The following is a 9,616-nucleotide window of genomic DNA, read 5'->3' as shown; positions in this document are numbered from 1 at the left end:
GAAAAGAAAAGAAAAGAAAAGAAAAGAAAAGAAAAGAAAAGAAAAGAGAAAGAGAAAAGAAAAGAAAAGAGAAAAGAAAGAGAAAAGAAAAGGGGTGGGGAGGCGAGGGGAGGGGAGGGGAAGGGAAGGGAGGGGAAGGGAAGGTTAGGGGAAGGGAGGGGAAGGGAAGGGAAGGAAAGGGAAGGGAAGGGAAGGGAAGGGAAAGGAAATGCAAAGTGACAGCCCAGAGCCCAGATTTGACACCTGGGATTGCCTCCCCAACCTTCCCTCCCCCCCCCCTCCTTTTTTTTTTTGTTTAGTTTTTTGTTATTTTTCACCAAATTTCTGCAGTACAGTCCAGTGTTACAAGGGCATACTTTGTTTCTCAGGGGCCTTTAATTGTCCAGACTTGGTGTAAGCTTGCACTTCCTATCTCTCCATGAGTAGCTTGCTCCGTGCTGCCTTCTGTCTGCATTTAATCCAGATGGCCTCTGGGGCACTACGGCTGGATCCCTCAAAGGTGTGTGAGGGCCTTTTGTATCCTGTGGGAGTATTGCACCTAATCTCACCTGACTCCATTGAAGAGCACTGACCTGTAGGTATGTATTGTCTCTTGTTTTGGACTGCTGTTGCTTATTTTTTAAAGTCTCCCTGGAGTGACATTAAGTGTGAGTCACCTTTCAGGGCTTAGCCTTGCCAGAAGACTCTGTGACACCAGTGGTACCCGTATGCACTGGACAACAGAAAGGGTATACATACTGGACACTAATAAATTAGTCTTGCCCTTTAGTTTTACTTGTATCTATTCTGACTACTCAGTGCTCCCTGAATAGGTCCTGAGGTACAGTGCTCCCTACTGCCATCTGTCCTGGGGTGCATCAAGCACGGCATCACTAGTAGGTCAAGGGAGGTGATTGTCCCGCTCTACTCTGCGCTGGTGCGGCCTCACCTCGAGTACTGTGTGCAGTTCTGGGCACCACAGTATAAAAAGGACATTAAACTGTTGGAGAGTGTCCAGAGGAGGGCTACGAAGATGGTGATAGGCCTGGAGGGGAAGACGTACGAAGAACGGCTGAGGTCACTGGGCCTGTTCAGCCTGGAGAAGAGGAGGCTGAGAGGAGACCTCATCACAGTCTACAACTTCCTCGTAAGGGGGTGTCGAGAGACAGGAGACCTTTTCTCCATTAACACCAGTGACAGGACCCGCGGGAACAGGGTTAAGCTGAGGCAGGGGAAATTTAGGCTTGACATCAGGAGGGGGTTCTTCACAGAGAGGGTGGTTGCACACTGGAACAGGCTCCCCAGGGAAGTTGTCACTGCACCGAGCCTGTCTGAATTTAAGAAGAGATTGGACTGTGCACTTAGTCACATGGTCTGAACTTTTGGGTAGACCTGTGTGGTGTCAAGAGTTGGACTTGATGATCCTTAAGGGTCCCTTCCAACTCAGGATATTCTATGATGATTCTATGATCTTATTTAACTTGACCTACTGGTGCAGATGGCACTCTGCTGTGCTATGTCTGACAGCAGGATGGGAACTGTTGCAGACATGGGGCTGTACAGGGCAGACCATCCCAGGAGGAAGGTGTCTCTCAGCCAGACTCTGGAGAGAGAAAAATGGTTTGATGTGGTCTTGGGTCAGAATAAAGTCTAAGAACTGAATGGATAGCAATTTGCAGACTGGTCCTGGGAAGGATGATCTTTGGTGGAGATAGGGAATGGGTTTGGCTTAAGATGGGCTCTGAACTCTTTACACTGATCCCCTCCTTCTGGAAGGAGGGGATGATGCCTCCAGAACTGGAAGTGATATGCCTTCCAAGACTCACTTCAGCTGCCTAAACCAAGCTAAAAAAGTTGCATGCATTTCTACAGCTTACTAGTCACCCTACATATGGGGAGATAAGTGTCCACAAGTGGCACCAGCAGGGTGGGAAGAGCCAGGGAATCAGGCAGTGGGGACAACAGGAACCCAGCTGCTCTGCTGCCCACTTAGCAGTGTGCCATGGTGATGCCGGCCTGCCACTCATGGCAGTCTCCATTCCTGGGGCCCTGACCACAGAATATAACAACACCTCTCGCTGAGGGGGGAGGTTCACCTCCTCCCTTGTCTGGGATCTCTTGGTCCTTCTTTTACTGCTTTCTAGACATGTAAATCTTAGTTTCCTATATGTGGTGATACAGCAAAAGCAATGTCAGTTCCTGGGGTGGCAGAGCACTCTAGGGAGGACGAAGAGGAGGACCTTTCAGGAAGGGTTTCCTCTTGCTGTGCAGTGTGGCCAGAGCCAGGGGGCTGAAAACTGAGATTGGACCCTTCCAAAGCTGCAGACTTGAGATGGGAGCAACACTGTCATTGACAGTCAGAGCCAGGTGGCCACTGTGGTGTCTGACTTCGTATTATACAGCCTGAATGAAAAGTCAGACCTCCAGCTCCTGCACCCTATTGTATTTGTCTATCAATCACTGATCTGAAACCAGTAGGAAATCATTCAAAGCCAAAGTACATCTGCTTACTTCCTTGGCTTGCCTCCCCAAGATGGGAGAAGGCTGAACTGAAGGACTGAGTCAGGTATATGCCAACATTTTTTAGGAAGTTTCTCCATCATGCCCGAATCTCCGATGACACTCCTTGTGTTCATTTCTAAATCACAGCTAACACCTTCAGTTCATGCCTTCAGAAAATTAGAGTAGGTGACAAATTTACAGGCTATATTTATGTTTTTTCATATAAGAAAATAGATTTCCATATACACATTCTCAAGGAAACACCATTGTGAGTGCACAGCACAGAAGACTTAGAGGAGAATGCAGAAATACTGTCCCTCTGTGGATTTGTCACAAACCATTTCACACAACCTGATCAATTACTGTGGCAAAATATTTGCTACATGTAATTGCTACATGAATGATTTCCAGGGATAAGACTTCTCTGATGAAGAAGATGAGAAAAAAAAAAATAAAAAAAAATCCCTTTAACACAGATTAAAGAGGGGAAACTGTTTGTAGGGGCAGGGGGTTGTATGTTTTTTTTTGGGGGGGTTGTTTCTGGTGTAAGATGAGAATTCAGTAAAGCAACCCTAGTAGCCCCTGGATTGGCTTAATGCAAGTGCAAAAAGAGGGAACACTGATCATGGTGGTGAAGCAGCTGCTTTCCTACATAAACCTCAGAGTCCTTATGCTTCAGACCAAGGTGCAATCACCATCTAACTGGCTAACCTAGGGTAGTCTGACCTCCAGTGAAGCTTGCTGCCACCCACCTGTCCCCCATACTCCTCCCCTCCCCCCAATTAGCAAGTGATTTTTTTGCTCTAGAGCATTAGGGTTTATAAGAATCATTTGTTTTTGCTTGCCTAGTAAAGATGGATCTTCTAATTATCTGTGTGCTGTCTGACGCTTTAATAGAGCTCGTTATGCTCTTAATCTTGTGTTTTACGGAGTGGAAATAAGAATTCCACCTCCCCACACACCCCCAGAAAGGTAACACTAATAGCACAAACCCTGCAATAGGCTATTTTCTCCAGCCCTGAAACCTTCCCCTCCCCTCAGCCCCCTCATGCTACACCCCATGGGCTCCCCCATCCTTCCTTCCTTTAGGGCAGGAGGCTGCTCAAAGCCCTGCCAGGCACCTTGGGAGCGATGCCTGGGTCAACAGCATAGCCTGTAAATATGGAGAGAATTTTTTCAAGGCTTCCTAACTGAGAAGAGAAAAGAAAACTGACCTGAAAAAATAACCAGCAATAGTTAAAAAGAATGTTACGAATATAGCAGTAACTTCCATCAGATAAAAAGGTATTCACCACTGTCTTGCTTTTCAGCTTCTCTGAAACATCCTTTTTCTTTTAAGGAATAGTGTAAGCAGAAACTGACAATTTACTTTCTTCCTTCTTTAAAGATTTTGCTCATGTTCTTGCACTGTGGACTACTTTGACGCCTCTGCCCTGGCCTTCTGCTGCTCTTCACAAAGCGGATTTTTTTGTGCAAGTTGGCAGGTGTTATTCACATGCTCTGCAGATAACGTGCTGATCACACAGAACTGCTTTAATTCCTTGCTTCCAGCTGCTTGGTCATGTTAAACAGCAAAAGGTACATTTCTGAATACTCATTGCCCATGTAAACAAATGCTGCAGTTGCTATGAGGATCTGCTGCAGCTCAAGACCACAAAACAAATCGTGCAATGAAGCATGCTGTTTAAACTGTGATGTGCCATATACTAAATAATAATAATAATAAAAATCTTTGAACTTATTACATAAAATAAAAGTGCAAGTAGAAAAGGAAATTTAGTTGTTTTTGTTAAATGTTTGCTAATCTGGAAAAAAGCTTTTTAAGAATTTTCAACATTTGTTTGCTAGCAAGTTATTTGGAATGATATTGTTAAATGTAGTTTAGAGCCAAATTGATCATATCAATTTTGGAAGACTTGTGAAACATGCCTCACTGCTGTCTCACCAGAAAGAATTCTTCTGCCCATCATTTATCATAGTGGTCACACATGTTGCTGAAAGGCTACAACCTCCTATTGAAGCTTGGGGTGCATTATCAGGACCTTAACATGATGTGGAGGATGGTGAGTTATTGAAAGACAACTTTTTGAAGCAGATAAATGTTTTTGATCTGCAGGGGTAGAAAATCTATTTAAACTTTTTTGGTACAATCTCAGGGTTTATACAGTGTTCTCAAAGCAATGCAATCAACTTAGGACCAATGCTTTTTTCATTGAAGCTGGTGCTCTCAAATTTGTTTAGGCCTATAATCTCAGTGATCATTTTCCTCAGCAAGTCATGAAACCCTTAAAAAAGTCTAGCAGATTACCAGTGAATTTTATTTTATGAAGAACAACTACAACCACATAAGAACTGTTTGCATCTCTAATTCTGAACCCAGCCATGCTATCAGCAGATACAAGGCTATCATTTTTATTCCCTTTGTTATTCATTTATTTATTGTTAATTTTGGCACCTTTTTTTTTATTACTGGTTTGTTTTGCATTACTCCACATCGCACTGCTCTAAAACTAATTTTAATTTTAGTACATACTATATATTTTACCACCATATCCTGAGAACGATCAATGACCTTTCTTAATAATGTATCACTTTACTGAACGTTACATGTAATTAAAAAAAATGAACACATGCTATATTTATATTTGGTAGTAAAAATTCCTTCTCAAATAATGCTGCTATCAACACAATCATATAGACAGACATTGCTATTAATGGTAAAGTATGAACAAAACCACAAATGTCAAGATTTAGAGGTACTGACCTCTCAGTGGTGTAATCATAACAATATGCATTTTCTTTTCTAGTTGATAGATTCCAACTTGCAGCATTTCTCCTGCTTTGGGTTTAACCTATCCCATTGCCCTTTCTCTACTGCTTTCAACTAAATATTGTCAGTCTGGAGATAGAAAGGATGTTAAGAATATTCACTAGTAAATTAGCCTATGTATTGTTACAGAATTGGAAAAGTGGTGGAGTATCTCTTGTGATCATAATGATAATATAAAGAAAATAGAATCATCCTCCATATAAGTGATAGGACAATTTATTGTCAGGACTGGAGGTGCCCTCATATCCTTCCACTTTTTTGACACAGACTATTTTAGCATTTGTAAATATATTCTGTCTCATACTAGCCCATGGAGCTGATCATCATCAGTCCTTCCTAATGTTTATTGCACCTTTATGTCCTATTTACCCTAAAAGCAAGTCAAGAAACAGATTACAGAAGTCCATGAGTCTGGTTAGATGTTTTCCTACACTCCTGGCTGCAAACTGATGTGAAGACCTGCTATCTCCACCATGGTGTCAGTACTACCCACCTTCCTGTTCCTTAACAAGATTCCCATGAACCCAAGCCCCCTGGTTCCCATCACTGTGCATACAGTCTGCCACCTCACCTATGACTTTGCTGGGTAAAGTATTTATGGCCAGACACCTTCTGCAGTGAACTGTGGGCTGGGGAATTTGTTCTTTTGTTTCAACAAAGCCTCTCTGTTTTGTCTCCCATGGTATAAGATAGGGACTGTTTATTTGGAAAGGTTTGATAGTTATTCTTTCATATGTATTTTGTAGATATATTAACATCTTAAAACATTTGGCATTTTAGACAGATTTTGGTTATATTGCAATAGTAAAATGTGAAAGGAAAGGAAGAAACAGTATCCTTGCCTTTGCAGGTTGGTTTCCTTTTTATGATTATTATAATGCTAAATGAAAAGAAACTGGATTTTATTTTTGTTCCTTTTTTTAAGGGGACCTTTTTCTTCCATTGTTTATTAGCCATGCATAACTGCTTAAATGGCAGGGTCACCTTTCCAGGTCAGGCATTTCATATAGTCCCTCTTTGTGTATAAATATGACTTTAGCCTTCAAACTCCAGCACACACTAACTCATGCTACAAGTAGTGTTTGTTTCCTTTCTACAGGCATTCCATTTTAGACTGTGATGCCAAAGTTTACATTTTAGAAACAGCAAACTGCCTCCTCTACTTAGTGTAGGAAAGGCCCCATGACAGCCTCGAAGTAAACTGAATTAAGAAAATAATCAGATCTTTGTAAGCTAGCCTCCATTTTCTACAGTTTCTTTCCAGTGTTTATGCTAGGTTACCAAGCAGGCAGGAAACAATGTTGTGACCAGTAGGTGACAGCCAACACAATGGGTCCCCACCACAGCTGCGTGGATGACTGCACTCTCCCACATCCACCAGGAAATCCCAGAGCTCCCTGATACCTTATGGGCCCACCTAGAGACATGCAGATTGCTATATCTAGCAGCAATCACCCCTCTCTCGTGACTTGCAGGTTGCATGCAGAGATGCCTTATACCATCAGAACATTCAGTCTGAACAGATGCTCTAGACATGTTCTAAAGATAACCAGCTCCTACGACCTCTGTGTCTACAGCCTCTTTATTCTTCTGTGGTGTGTCACACTTCTGTCATCTGGTCAGTTGAGAGGGTACACCTCATTCAATACACAGATAAACCTAAATTTAACCAAGATGCTGTGTAAGTGTGCTTCTAGCATTGCTGTCTTTTTTTCCCAGCAGCAGGACTTTCTTTGTTGCAGGTTCATACCCCTGAATCATGTTTTCTCAGGGTGGTATACAAGTGTATGAATCTAGTTAGGTGAGATGCAGTGCAAAGAAAATTTAATGATGTGTAGGGATTAACTCAGTGTATTCCTAGGGAAAGGACAGCATCTAGAACTTTAGGTGTTGGTCTGTGTAAATATTTTTTGTTCAATACTTAGGGTTTTTTGTTTTGTTTTGTTTTGTTTGTTTGTTTTGTTTTGTTTTGTTTTGTTTGCAAATAAACAGCAGCTTGCAATGACAGTTGGTGCTTTGCAGTTAAATAATTTACCATCTGTATGATCTCCTTCCTTATTGCTGATACTCTTTCAAGCCACTGCCATTGAATATGTGCTGTGTAACACTAAGCACAGTGACTGGGCTCACCACCTAACAGATGATAATAAGAGGTTTGCTTGGTCACTTTCAGACCATAAGAATAATCTCAAGCTGATCAGTGAGTGTATTATTTCATCTCCCCCTCTATTTATTTTTGTACAGGTGGGAGTGATCCATTGTCTCTAAAATCAAGCTGCCCTTTGCAGTTGACTTCCCACTGACATGAAGAGCAGGCAGTGATTTTGCTTCCAGATGAAACCTGAGGAGATCAAACATCTGTGAAGAAGGAAGGATGGTGGCAACCCAGTGAAGTGCCTGAGAGCAAAGTGTTCAACATGCTCAGTAATAAGTGTCAACTTGATTTGAATCACTCGCTAAAGTGCAGCCTGGCTGAAGCCAAAAGAACATACCTTTCTTCAATGAAATGGAATCCCAACGCATAAATAAAAGATTTCACCTGGGAAGAGTGATTTATTATCTCCATCCCAAGAAAGATGCCTGTGATTTACCACACCTCCTTGCTTTAAAGCAAAAGCAAAAACAATCCCTCCCAACAAAATAACCCCAAACAAGCAGCCAACATCACAACCTCCATTAGTTGGCAGAGATGTCTGAGATACTTTTATACAAATGATTTAGCTGAAGTCAACAAAGTCATACAGATGGAAGAATAAGTGAGAGACATACTTGGTTCCTGATTCCAAACATCATAAGAAATTCACTTATATTCATTAAAAATAAAAATAAAAAAAAAAAAAAGACTATATCACAATCACAGTGGGCTTCTGTCCAATCTAAAATTCTGATCCCACTCAAAAGGAGCCAGCTAATTTATTCCTGACCATATGGATATTGTAAAGTTGTAGAGATCAAAACCCTCCCTGACAGAACCTTGGATCAACCAAAGAAAACATTTCTGTTCCCTCCTGAGCAGCCATTTCGGGTTTTACAGGGAGTCTGATCCATGTTGGGACAATGCTTTGGACAGCTTTGTCAATGCTAAAGAACGTTCATGTAGCAGACACAATCAATAGAGCTTATAATTTATTTACTTCATTCCTGAGTCTGAGGGGTTTGATTTAAGGAGCTGACACAGGATGTCAAAGTGAGGAGGGGCTTTGAGGGGTGAATGGCAGGTTTTAAATACTGTCTAGGTCTTAGGTAGATTCTCCATAACCTCTTTCTCAGGATTACATTGAAAATAAGACACTATTCATAGTCACCCTCGGCAAATCACTACACTATGTCTGCTGCTAGTTGCTGCCATAAATTACATATACAAAATTCAAAACCACTGGACAGTGATGACTGGGCCTCTCTCTAACTCTACTCACTCTTGAAGTCTGAGCCTCTGTGAGTTGTGGGAGATGCAGGTAGACTAAAAGATAATTACATATAGTTGCTAATTACATCTTCCCTACCACTACTGCTTGAACTTAGGAAAAGAAAGAACGATTAGGAATCCAGGGTGGTCAAAAGTCAGGAAAAACTGAAGGTACTTATTTTGGCTGAGTACTCTTGCTTTTTCTTAACCTGAAAATTTTAGGAAAGATGCTAAGTAAATGACAGTCAGGGTCAGAATACTTTTCTTGATCAGGCAAATTTACTGAGTTCCTCTGCAACTTTGTCTTTCCTTGCATTATGAAGTAAATTATCTGTAATGCTTACAATGTTGCTTGGAATGCAGAGGACATTGGAATGCTGAGACAGTAGAATATTTTCAGGTGAAACAGTCCCTTACTGGAAAAAAAACTTTGCTTCAGTCTACTCAAGCTTTACGCCAAAAATAGGAAGCCACTTCTGCCACAGAAATTGCTTAGTATCTTTTTCTTTTCAGTCCTCAGCAAAGCATCAGCTACATTTCACATGAACTTATCTCTGGCAGGGACATATCCGAATGCATGACCAACCTTGGAAATTCTCATGCAGCAATGAATATTTTGAAGACACCGCATTAAAAGATCATTGAGTGACTTGCCTCGTTTGCTCCTTCCAGGGTTTTATGGTCTCTGATAAAGGGGAAAATATGATATGAGTATGATATACATGTATCTTCTATTCACAAGATGCAAACTATTGCCTAAGCCTATAGTCCCATTTATATTATGAAATATAAATAAACATAAATTCAGGGAGATAAAGAAAGAAAGGAAGAAGAAAGAAAGGAAGAAGAAAAGAAGGGAAGGAAAGGGAAGGGAAGGGAAGGGAAGGGAAGGGAAGGGA

This window comes from Oxyura jamaicensis, chromosome Z, assembly GCF_011077185.1.
Source record: "Oxyura jamaicensis isolate SHBP4307 breed ruddy duck chromosome Z, BPBGC_Ojam_1.0, whole genome shotgun sequence".
Taxonomy (NCBI): Eukaryota; Metazoa; Chordata; class Aves; order Anseriformes; family Anatidae; genus Oxyura; species Oxyura jamaicensis.
This window is presented reverse-complemented; position numbering follows the sequence as displayed.